Source organism: Bos grunniens, chromosome 13, assembly GCF_055505025.1.
Source record: "Bos grunniens cultivar Pamir isolate PY7600 chromosome 13, Bosgru_T2T1.0, whole genome shotgun sequence".
Lineage (NCBI taxonomy): Eukaryota > Metazoa > Chordata > Mammalia > Artiodactyla > Bovidae > Bos > Bos grunniens.
The window spans coordinates 56,034,423-56,046,882 of record NC_141177.1 but is presented as its reverse complement, the minus strand read 5'-3'; positions in this window follow the sequence as shown (position 1 = coordinate 56,046,882).

The following is a 12,460-nucleotide window of genomic DNA, read 5'->3' as shown; positions in this document are numbered from 1 at the left end:
TAATTCATGTGATAATTTGTCCTCAGGCCCAATAAACCAAAGAAAAATAAGTTGGAACAAAATAAAAATGACAGAAACAAAAACCAGATGCTCAAACCTTGAAGCATACTTATCTCTTATGTTCTTTAAGGACACATTTCATCAATGTAATCTTTAATATAAAAATAGAGCAACATATTCTTGTACCGAATTGTATCAGTGCTTTCTTATTTTTCCCTTTTGTTCTTAAGAAGCAAATTGATTTGACAGTATGTAAAAATTTCCTATGCTATGTGCCTAGAAAGCTGAAAAAGTATCTGTGTTTCATTAGCCTCTGAAAACTTAGATGTCTGTTTAATATGTCCATATCTGTAACTTTTTGAAGAGAAACAAGTCAGCCTTGAACTAACATCTGTCTAAGACATCAGCTACTTTATAAATTATGTGTTATTCAAAAGAGTGTATTGGATTATATTTCTCACACAAAAAAAGATGCAGCACTCTTCTTGAAAATTAATGTGTGGTACTGGTATTAAGTGGACTGAACAGCACATTCACAGATGTGTTTGCCAGTGATCAAGAAAAAGACAGAGGGCCACAGAAGAATCCCCAGAGCTGCAGGAAGGAAACATTAATTAACAAATTTTATCTGTCCCCTGGGTTTCTGCTCACCTTCATCTGGTGGCACAAATGTAATGAAGAGAATCAGGTTCTGAACAAATCTTCTTAAATCATCTTTGCCCCTTGTTATGTTTTTCTAAATTATTACAAACACAGCCTAGTTCTGTACAGGGAGAAAACTGAGTATAAACTCTACCTTGTACTCTGGCGAGCCACAAGGTAGAGCTTTGCCCCACAAGCTCAGACATAGTGGACCAATCAGGGAATTGAAATCCCTGATGGAAGACAAGCAGGAACAAGTTTCTGGCTTTTGCCTTTGGGAATTCTAATTGTAGGTGGATAGGAATATGATTCAGACCTGATCATCTAGAAAACACGATAACTACTTTACCAGGGTTTAGGTAAACTCGCCTCCAATTCTGCTTTGCTTTTCTAAGGCTGGTATGTTTCTTTTATTCTATCAATGTTCATTTACAGAATGTAAAGATTCTCTCTCACAGCAACTTTTTGCATGACACTTGTTTCTCTCATAGTAGTAGCAGTAGTAATTAATATCTTTTATAACTCCTGCAGCTTTCAAATGAAAATAAAAGCATTCTTTCATCTATAGAATATATGATTAACCATATCCTATTGGAATTTCAATATAAGGTACTGTAATCATTATACTACAAGATAAATAATACAAGCCTTCTGAGTACATTTGCTGAATTATTATTATATTAATATATTATCATAGAGGCAGTAAAGTAAAAACACAAGACTTTTGAAATACATGATCTTGATTTCTATCCATTAATATATTTAAAGAAATACAAAATCTTTAATTAACATAAAACAAACATAGTGAGCCCAGAAACAACAAGCACATAGTAAATCCCTAGCAAAGGCACTGAAATTTCTAATTTACAAAAAACATGATGTACCCTAGAGAATGTATAAATTAAGAAAAACTAGAGTGAGTTAAAGGAAGGGCAAATGATTCATAAGTTTCACCATTCTGAATCAATGCTCTATCCATCTCAAATGATTCTGTTTAATTTACTCTATCCTTGAATCCAACTCTTGCTTTTTTAAAATCTAAAGTTCATTCCAAAATCACTTTTAAATCATTATTTTTTTTCCTGAGTAAGCAACTCTAAGACTCTTCTCCCTAAAAGGCTGACATTTCACTTGTTTACATAGGAAGGTTGTCAAGACCATTACAGTGTTTATAAAAGGCTGAGTTTCCTTTTGGTTGATATATTGACAGCATAATGCATGCAATGGTTTTGTAGATTTTTTTTCTACCCACAAATTTTCCTTTTCCAAATCTAATATGGATTTGGATCTTGTTTATCTTCCAGTGTTCTTCTATGGAAAAAAAAAAAGATCACTATACTTTACAAGATTGATGTTTATGAAAAACAGCACTGTCAGGGAGAGACTGAAAACCTTTCTCTTTTTATTTCCTACTTAATATGACCTAGCTTTCTGCAATATTGTGGAGAGAACCAAGGGAAAAAGAATATTTTAAAAAGCCTACATCAGTTTTTAGTATTCAGGTTGAACCATATCTTATTTTGGAAGACTTACATAAAAGAAGACTCCTTTCTTGTCCTCAGTAACTCATCCCACTGCCTAATAGCACACTCCATGTAAAATCACTTCCTTAAAATTTGGTTTGATATTTCTAAGCCTATAAGATTTTTCTTGCTATTTTGTGAAGAAGACACAAGTATGATACAATGTGATAAGTGTTGTGATGGAGATATAACCAGTGAAAATTATATCACAAAACAGAGATAAAATGTAGCTATCTTATACTTTATCCCAATAAAATTAACACTGGTTTGAGTCCACATCTCAAAGTTGATGCAAACCTTATCTCTACAGAGAATTCCTGCATGTTCTGAATGCATCAAAAGCCAAAGGAATTTGCACAGCCCTAATGTTGGAGTTCAGCTCCACTTCACAGTCACAGACAGGGACAGATTGGTGGATCTGCAACTGCAGCATAATTGTCAGTAAAATGGTACTGCCTTTGATAATGGGCCTTACCCATTCTGACTGTGGATTCTTTCATCCATTCATTTAACAAATGTCATTGATTGATGTTATATTCCAAATCCTATTCCAGATGCTGGAAACAGAACAGCTAGGAAAACAAAAGTGTTTATTTTTATAAACCTTGCGTTCCAGTGACACTAATTACTATTTAGTGCTCAGACACTAGATAGACAGATAGATAGAATGATTTACTCTTTTCAATGAAGAAAGCATTAATATTATTCCAATGTTATGAATGAGCAGAGTGAAACACAAGTGGTTTAAACAACAACCCCACTTTTCATAGCTAGTGAGGGGTGATTTAAACTCATATAGACTAGTTCTAGAGCCAGTGATAATAACCTGTATTATTACATTATTTTACTGCTACTATCAGTCCAATGAAAAGTTTTCCTTTGAGCCTAGTTATCAAGGGAGAACAGTCTGCCATCCTGGATCCTCAAGGGTGAAACAAGACTCTTCCCCCTAAAGCTCAAAGGAAGACCAGCAACAAGCAGATGTCTAGTGTTGTGCTTCCTACTACTCATTTTTCCTAACAGCACCAACTGCATCACGGCTGTTGGGTCTAGATGGGAGAGTAGGGGGTAGTGGGGGAGGTGGGTGGAAGCATCCATAGTTTATGGCTCTTTTCCTCCTAGATGATTCAGACAAGCCAGACAAGTTTTTCCTTCCAACCCCTTAAACAGAAGAGACTTTGGAAAATAGAGTACCCACCCAAACCAATTAATGTCACCATCCTGGTTGTCTCTAAGAGGCCTCCAGTCTACACAACATAAACAGTACAACTGCTCTCAACTAAACTGTCTTCGGTGCCTCAATACTTTAATTTCTTACAGACTATGTCATGACTTTCTTTAACTTTCTTTACATAAAAACAAAAAGAGTAATGGAACATTTTTATAAGGTTTGCAATGTAATAAACAAGCATCAAGTTGATTACAATATTGGGATGAAATTCATTTGGAAAGAAATGTTTGACCTTGGATTTGAAGGATAAGTAAGAGTTTTCAATTTGGGGAAGTAGGGAGAGCACAGCAGATGGAGGAAAGAGCATGAATCAATCATGGCTGGCCAGTCATATGGCCAGATTCTCCTATGCTGTCAGATCTTGGAGGCAAGGATCATACCTTCCCCGTTGGACTAGATCAATGCCAGACACAGAGGCATGTGGTAAATATTCCATGTTAATAATGAATAAACGGATGTGGTTAAAGAAAACAGAATATGCCAGGAGACACAGAGAGACTGTGGGTAGAAAGATATCTAAAAATGAAGTACTAAACAGCCTGTGAATTACATTATAGAAAGAATTTGTGTCTTCTAGGCCAGCAGTTCTCAAAGTGTTGTTTGCAGCACTCTGGGCATTCATGGGGTAAAAACTCTTTTCATAAAAATGCTAAGACATTACATTTATTTTTTTTTTCTCTCATTCTCTCACAAGTGCACAATGGAGTTTTCTATAGTCTACATGGCATATAGTGACATTATTTTAAAGGGAAAGTGGTGTATTCATGGGAATGAATTTAATGGGTGTATTTAATGGGAAAGTGTATTCATATATTCTTATCTTTAAAATGTCAAGTTTTGATATCTAATATAGCAAATGGAGACAGACCCACACAAACCTAAGTTCCTTCTAGTTCCTCAATAGTTCATAGAAGCATAGAAGTTTCCTGAGACCAAAAATTTGAGAATCACTGATCCAGGTAAACCATTACATTTTTGAAGGGGGTGATGGTATAATTATATCAGTGTGATATTCTATGCAGTTCAGTGAAGGAAAGACAACTAATTTTGATTGGTCTAAAAATCCATTCTTTATTTATTCTTATGTATCAATGATGCAGTTACATTTTAATTGTTTTTAATGAGAATTCTACGTGGCCACCTTAGGTACAGCTTGGAAATATCTTGACCAAAAACTCAAGTCAAGTAAATGTTTGGCCATTATCTATTGATTAAGTTTAGTCTACTCTTCCCTTTTTAATGGAGAAGGCGATGGCATCCTACTCCAGTACTCTTGCCTGGCAAATCCCATGGATGGAGGAGCCTGGTAGGCTGCAGTCCATGGGGTCGCAAAGAGTCGGACACCTCAGAGCAACTTGACTTTCACTTTTCACTTTCATGCATTGGAGAAGGAAATGGCAACCCACTCTAGTGTTCTTGCCTGGAGAATCCCAGGGACGGGGGAGCCTGGTGGGCTGCCATCTATGGGGGTCACACAGAGTTGGACATGACTGAAGTGACTTAGCAGCAGCAGCTGTCCTTTTTAAATGAAAGTTTTTGTTTCATTTATTTATTTCGCTACACTGGGTCTTTGTTGCTATATATGGGCTTTCTCTGTTGCAATGAGCAGGGGTTACACTCTAGTTGTGGTGTGCAGGCAGTGGCTTCTCTTGTTACAGAGCATGAGCTCAGCAGCTGCAGCTTCCAGGCTCTCGAGTACATGGGCTTCAGTAGTTGTGGCTCACAGGCTTAGCTGACCCAAGGCATGTGGCATCTTTCGGAATCAGGGATGGAACTCATGTCCCCTGCATTGCAAGACTGATTCTTAACCACTTGACCACCAGGGAAGTCCTACTTTGCCCCTTTAAGAATGAAATTTCCCTTTAGGGAAAGATGACTACGGGTAAAGCAGGTAATTGTCTTATAAGTTCTGCTTCAAACTACAACTATTTTGTGGTAACAGAAGAGGCTATTAATATCTTTAGCTTGAAACCTCCTGCCCACACTATGGCATTTGTGGGTCTTGCTATCTGGTCACTGCAAATTTGAAGTATTTTGTAACAGTCATTCCAAAGTGCTTTATGCCCTCTGGTGACCATTTGAAACTTTGTTCTTTCTTTTGATAGATTCCTTACCTCAAAATTCTTATATTCACTTAACCTTGAATAAGCAAAATCTAATTTTGAGTGCTATGATATTTTGGTTGGAGTTTGGGAACTTCTTAACCTAATAACAATAGGGTGCTTGCTATGTAATATTCATTTCCTGAACTCATTTTCACCTCACTTGGATACTTTTAATTTCCATTTTCTCTTAATATATAAGTCAAAGGTGTCATACAAGTCGGTGTCAAAAATAGGAAGCAGGAGACGTCCTGTTGTGCGGATTTTTTAATGGTTGGGGAGTGTATTAGCAAATGTTACTTTCATTTATATAATCCTCCAAAAAAAAAAAGTATAATGAACATTATACTATAATAATTATACTACCATGATCCAAAATCACTACAGATGGTGACGGCAGCCATGAAATTAAAAGACGCTTACTCCTTGGAAGGAAAGTTATGACCAACCTAGATAGCATATTGAAAAGCAGAGACATTACTTTGCCGACAAAGGTTCGTCTAGTCAAGGCTATGGTTTTTCCTGTGGTCATGTATGGATGTGAGAGTTGGACTGTGAAGAAGGCTGAGCACCAAAGAATTGATGCTTTTGAACTGTGGTGTTGGAGAAGACTCTTGAGAGTTCCTTGGACTGCAAGGAGATCCAACCAGTCCATTCTAAGGAGATCAATCCTGGGATTTCTTTGGAAGGAATGATGCTAAAGCTGAAACTCCAGTACTTTGGCCACCTCATGTGAAGAGTTGACTCATTGGAAAAGACTCTGATGCTGGGAAGGATTGGGGGCAGGAGGAGAAGGGGATGACAGAGGATGAGATGGCTGAATGGCATCGCTGACTCGATGGACGTGAGTCTGAGTGAACTCCGGGAGTTGGTGATGGACAGGGAGGCCTGGCTCCCTGCTGCTATTCATGGAGTCGAAAAGAGTCAGACACAACTGAGCGACTGATCTGATCTGATCTGATCCATTATTGGTTACAGAGGCATTGATTGAGGTTTATGTTTCTCTGGGCTCAAAAGAGACACAGCACTGATGGCCAAATGCTCAAATTAACATTTTTCATAATATGCTTCAACTATGACAGCTTCTAAATAGTTTACCAGCTTTACCAAAGAATTTACAAATAACCCACCTAAAAGCATACATCTTGCAATTTCCCCTCAAAACAATAATAACAATTTGGTCTTCTTCGTACATCACCGTCACCCACCATGTATATGGAATGACTAAAAAGAAAATAAATCAGGCCAATGGTTCAAGATTTTTTGATAAAGAGATTAAATTCACACTCAATTCACTATTGACAGAGCCATGAAGCTTTTTGACACTACTAATTTTCTTTTACTTATTTTTTTTATAGAAGGATAATTGCTTTACAGAATTTTGTTGTTTTCGTCAAACCTCAACATGAATCAGGCATCAGTTCAGTTCAGTCGCTCAGTCGTGTCTGATTCTTTCGTCAAGTCAACAAATCGCAGCATGCCAGGCCTCCCTATCCATCACCAACTCCCAGAGTTCACTCAGACTCACATCCATCGTGTCAGCGATGCCATCCAGCCATCTCATCCTCTGTCGTCCCCTTGTCCTCCTGCCCCCAATCCCTCCCAGCATCAGAGTCTTTTCCAATGAGTCAACTCTTCACACGAGGTGGCCAAAGTACTGGAGTTTCAGCTTTAGCATCATTCCTTCCAAAGAAATCCCAGGACTGATCTCCTTCAGAATGGACAGGTTGGATCTCCTTGCAGTCCAAGGGACTCTCATGAGTCTTCTCCAACACCACAGTTCAAAAGCATCAATTCTTCAGCACTCAGCTTTCTTCACAGTCCAACTCTCACATCCATACATGACCACTGGAAAAACAATAGCCTTGATTAGACTGACCTTTCTTGGCAAAGTAATGTCTCTGCTTTTGAATATGCTATCTATGTTGGTCATAACTTTCCTTCCAAGGAGTAAGCGTCTTTTAATTTCATGGCTGCAGTCACCATCTGCAGTTATTTTGGAGCCCCCAAAAAATAAAGTCTGACACTGTTTCCACTGTTTCTCCATCTATTTCCCATGAAGTGATGGGACCAGAGGCCATGATCTTCGTTTTCTGAATGTTGAACTTTAAGCCAACTTTTCACTCTCCTCTTTCACTTTCATCAAGAGGCTTTTTAGTTCCTCTTCATTTTCTGCCATAAGGGTGGTATCATCTGCATATCTGAGGTTATTGATATTTCTCCCGGCAATCTTGATTCCAGCTTGTGCTTCTTCCAGCCCAGCATTTCTCATGATGTACTCTGCATAGAAGTTAAATAAGCAGGGTGACAATATATAGTCTTGACGTACTCCTTTTCCTATTTGGAACCAGTCTGTTGTTTCATGTCCAGTTCTAACTGTTGCTTCCTGACCTGCATACAGGTTTCTCAAGAGGCAGGTCAGGTGGTCTGGTATTCCCATCTCTTTCAGAATTTTCCACAGTTTATTGTGATCCACACAGTCAAAGGCTTTGCATAGTCAAGATCAGCCATAGGTATACATATATCTGCTCCCTTTTGAACCTCTCTCCCATCTCCCTCCCCATCCCACCCCTGTAGGTTGATACAGAGCGCCTGTTGGAGTTACCTGAGCCATACCGCAAATTTCCATTGGCTATCTATTTTACATATGGTGATGTAAGTTTCCTTGTTACACTTTCTATACATCTCACCCTCTCCTCCCCACTCCCCATGTCCATAAGTCTATTCTCTATGGCTGTTACTCCATTGCTTCCCTGTAAATAAATTCTTCAGAACCATTTTTCTAGATTTTGTATATGTGCATTAGAATATGATATTTATCTTTCTCTTTCTGACTCACTTCACTCTGTATAATAGGTTCTAGGTTCATCCACCTTATCAGAACTGACTCAAACGTGTTCGTTTTATGGCTGAGTAATGTTCCATTGTGTATATGTACCACAACTTCTTTATCCATTCTTCTGTCGATGGGGATCTAGGTTGCTTCCATGTTTCAGCTATTGTAAATAGTGCTGCAATGAACAATGGGATACGTGTGTCTTTTTCAACCCTAGCTTCCTCAGGGTATATGCCTAGGAGTGGGATTACTGGGTCATATGGTGGTTTTATTCCTAGTTTTTTAAAGAATCTCCATACCGTCTTCCATAGTGGCTGTATCAATTTACATTCCCACCAACAGTGCAAGACCATTTCCTTTTCTCCACACCCTCTCCAGCGTTTATTGTTTGCAGACTTTTTGATGAGGGTCATTCTGAATGGCATGAGGGGATATCTCACTGTGGTTTTGATTTGCATTTCTCTAATTATGAGCTATGTTGAGCATCTTTTCATGTCTTGTTAGCCATCTGTGTGTCTTCTTTGGAGAAATGTCTGCTTAGGTTTTTTCCCACTTTTTGATTGGGTTGGTTTTTCTGGCATTGAGTTGTATGAGCTGCTTGTATATTTTGGTTGTTTCATTTGCTATTATTTTCTTCCATTCCAAGGGTTGTCTTTTCACCTTGCTTATAGTTTCCTTTGCTGTGCAGAAGCTTCTAAGTTTAATCAGGTCCCACTTATTTACTTTTGTTTCTATATCCGTTACTCTAGGAGGTGGGTCATAGAGGATCTTGCTTTGATTTATGTCATCGAGTGTTCTGCTTATGTTTTCCTCTAAGAATTTTATAGTTTCTGGTCTTACATTTAGGTCTTTAATCCATTTTGAGTTTATCTTTGTGTATGGTGTTAGGAAGTGTCTAATTTCATTCTTTTCCATGCAGCTGTCCAGTTTTCCCAGCACCATTTATTGAAGAGGCTTTCTTTGCCCCATTGAATATTCTTGCCTCCTTTGTCAAAAATAAGGTACCCATAGGTGCATGGGTTTATTTCTGGGTTTTCTATCTTGTTCTATATTTATGTTTTTGTGCCAGTACCAAACTATCTTGATGACAATAGCTTTGTAGTATAATCTGAAGTCAGGAAGGTTGATTCCTCCAGCTCCATTCTTTCTCAAGACTGCTTTGGCTATTCAGGATCTTTTGTGTTTCCATATGAATTGTGAAATTTCTTGTCCTAGTTCTGTGAAAAATGCCATTGGTAATTTGATAGGGATCATATTGAATCTATAGATTGCATTTGGTAGTATAGTCATTTTCACAGTATTGATTCTTTCTACCCAGGAACATGGAATATCTCTCCATCTGTTTATGTCATCTTTGATTTCTTTCATCTTATAATTTTATAAGTGTCTTATAATTTTATAAGTGTCTTATAATTTTATAAGTGTCTTATAATTTTCTGTGTACAGTTCTTTTGTATCCTTAGGTAAGTTTGTTCCTAGATATTTGATTCTTTTTGTTGCAATGGTGAATGGGACTGATTCCTTAATTTCTCTTTCTGATTTTTCATTGTTAGTATATAGAAATGCAAGTGATTTCTATGTATTGATTTTGTATCCTGCAGCTTTGCTAAATTCACTAAATTTTCTGATACTATCTTTAGGGTTTTCTATGTACAATAACATGTCATCTGCAAACAGTGAGAGCTTTACTTCTTCTCTGATCTGGATTCCTTTTATTTCTTTTTCTTCTCTGATTGCTGTAGCTAGGACTTCCAGAACTATGTTGAGTAATAGTGGTGAAAGTGGGCACCCTTGTCTCGTTCCTGATCTTAGGGGGAATGTTTTCAGTTTTTTACCACTGAGAATAATGTTTGCTGTAGGCTTATCATATATGGCCTTTACTATATTGAGGAAAGTTCCTTCTATGCTCATTTTTTGAAGAGTTTTAGTCATAAGTGGGTGCTGAGTTTTGTCAAAGTCTTTTTCTGCATCTATTAAGATTATCATATGGTTTTTAATCTTTCAATTTGTTAATATGGTATATCACATTGATTGATTTGCACATATTGAAGACTCCTTGCATTCCTGGAATAAATGACCATGACCAACTTGATCATGGTGTATGAGCTCTTTGATGTGTTGTTGAATTCTGTTAAATTTTGTTAAGGATTTTGCATCTATGGTCATCAGTGATATTGGCCTGTAGTTTTCTTTTTGTGTGTAGTTTCTCTTTGTCTGGTTTTGGTATCAGGGTGATGGTGGCCTCGTAGAATGAGATTGGAAGTGTTCCGTCCTCTGCAATTTTTTGAAAGACTTTTAGAAGGGTAGGCATTAACTCTTTAAATGTTTTATAGAATTCCACTGTGAAGCCATCTGGTCCTGAGTTTTTAGTTTCGGGGAGATTTTTGATCACAGCTTCAATTTCAGTGCTTGTAATTGGGTTGTTCATAATTTCTATTTATTCCTGGTTCAGTCTTGAAAGATTGAACTTTTCTAAGAATCTGTCCATTTCTTCCAGGTTATCCATTTTATCGCCATGGAGTTGTTCATAATAGTCTCTTATAATCCTTTGTATTTCTGCATTGTCTATTTTAACCTCTCCTTTTTCATTTCTGATTTTGTTGATTTGATTCTTCTATCTTTTTTTCTTGATGAGTCTGGCTAAAGGTTTGTCAATTTTTTGTCTTCTCAAAGAAACAGCTTTTAGTTTTATTAATCTTTACTATTGTTTCTTTCATTTCTTTTTAATTTATTTCTGCTCGGATCTTTATGAATTCTTTCCTTCTATTAATTTTGGGGGGTTTTTTTGTTCTTCTTTTTCCTGTTGTTTCAGGTGTAAAGTTAGGCTGTCTATTCAATATTTTTCCTGTTTCTTGAGGTAGGATTGTATTGCTATAAACTTCCCTCTTAGGACTGTTTTTGCTGCATCCCATGGGCTTTGAGTTGTTGTATTTTCATTGTCATTTGTTTCTAGAAACTTTTTGATTTCTTCAGTAGCCTGTTGGTTATTTAGTAACATGTTGTTTAATCTCCATGTGTTTGTGCTTCTTAGTTTTTTTCTTGTAATTGATATCTAGTCTCATAGCATTGTGGTCAGAGAAGATGCTTAATACGATTTCAATTTTCTAAAATTTACTGAGGTTTGATTTGTGATCCAAGATGCAGTCTATCCTGGAAAATGCTTCATGTGCACTTGAGAAGAAGGTGTATTCTTCTGCATTTGGATGGAATGTCCTGAAGATATCCATGAGATCCATCTCATCTAATGTATCATTTAAGACTTGTGTTTCCTTATTAATTTTCTGTTTTGATGATCTGTCCATTGGTGTGAGTGGGGTGTTAAAGTCTCCTACTATTATTGTGTTAATGTCAGTTTCTCCTTTTATGTCTGTTAGTGTTTGTCTTATGTATTGAGGTGCTCCTATGTTGGGTGCATAAGTATTTACAATTGTTATGGCTTCCTCTTGGATTGATCCCTTGATCATTATGTAGTGTCCTTCCTTATCTCTTGTAATCTTCTTTATTTTAAGGTCATTTTGTCTGATATAGGATTGCTACTTCAGCTTTCTTTTGCTTCCCATTTGCATGGAATATATTTTTCCATCCTCTCACATTCAGTCTATACGTGTCTTGAAGTCTAAAATGGATTTCTTATAGACAGCATATATATGGGTCTTGTTTTTGTATCCATTCAGCCAGTCTGTGTCTTTTGGTTGGAGCATTTAATCCATTTACATTTAAAGTAATTATTGATATATATGTTCCTATTGCCATTTTCTTAATTGTTTGGGTTGATTTTGTAAGTCTTTTTCTTCTCTTGTATTTCTTGACCATATAAGTTCATTTAACATTTGTTGTAAAGCTGGTTTAGTGGTACTGAATTCTCTTAACTTTTGCTTGTCTGAAAAGCTTTTGATTTCTCCATTAATTTTGAATGAGATCCTTTCAGGGTACAGTAATCTTGGTTGTACATTTTTCCCTTTCAGTACTTTAAATATATCCTGCCATTCCCTTCTGGCCTGCAGCATTTCTGCTGAAAGATCAACTATTAAGCATATGGGGTTTCCCTTGTATGTTACTTGTTGCTTCTCCCTTGCTGCTTTTAATATTCTTTGTGTTTAGTCTTTGTTAATTTGATTAGTATGTC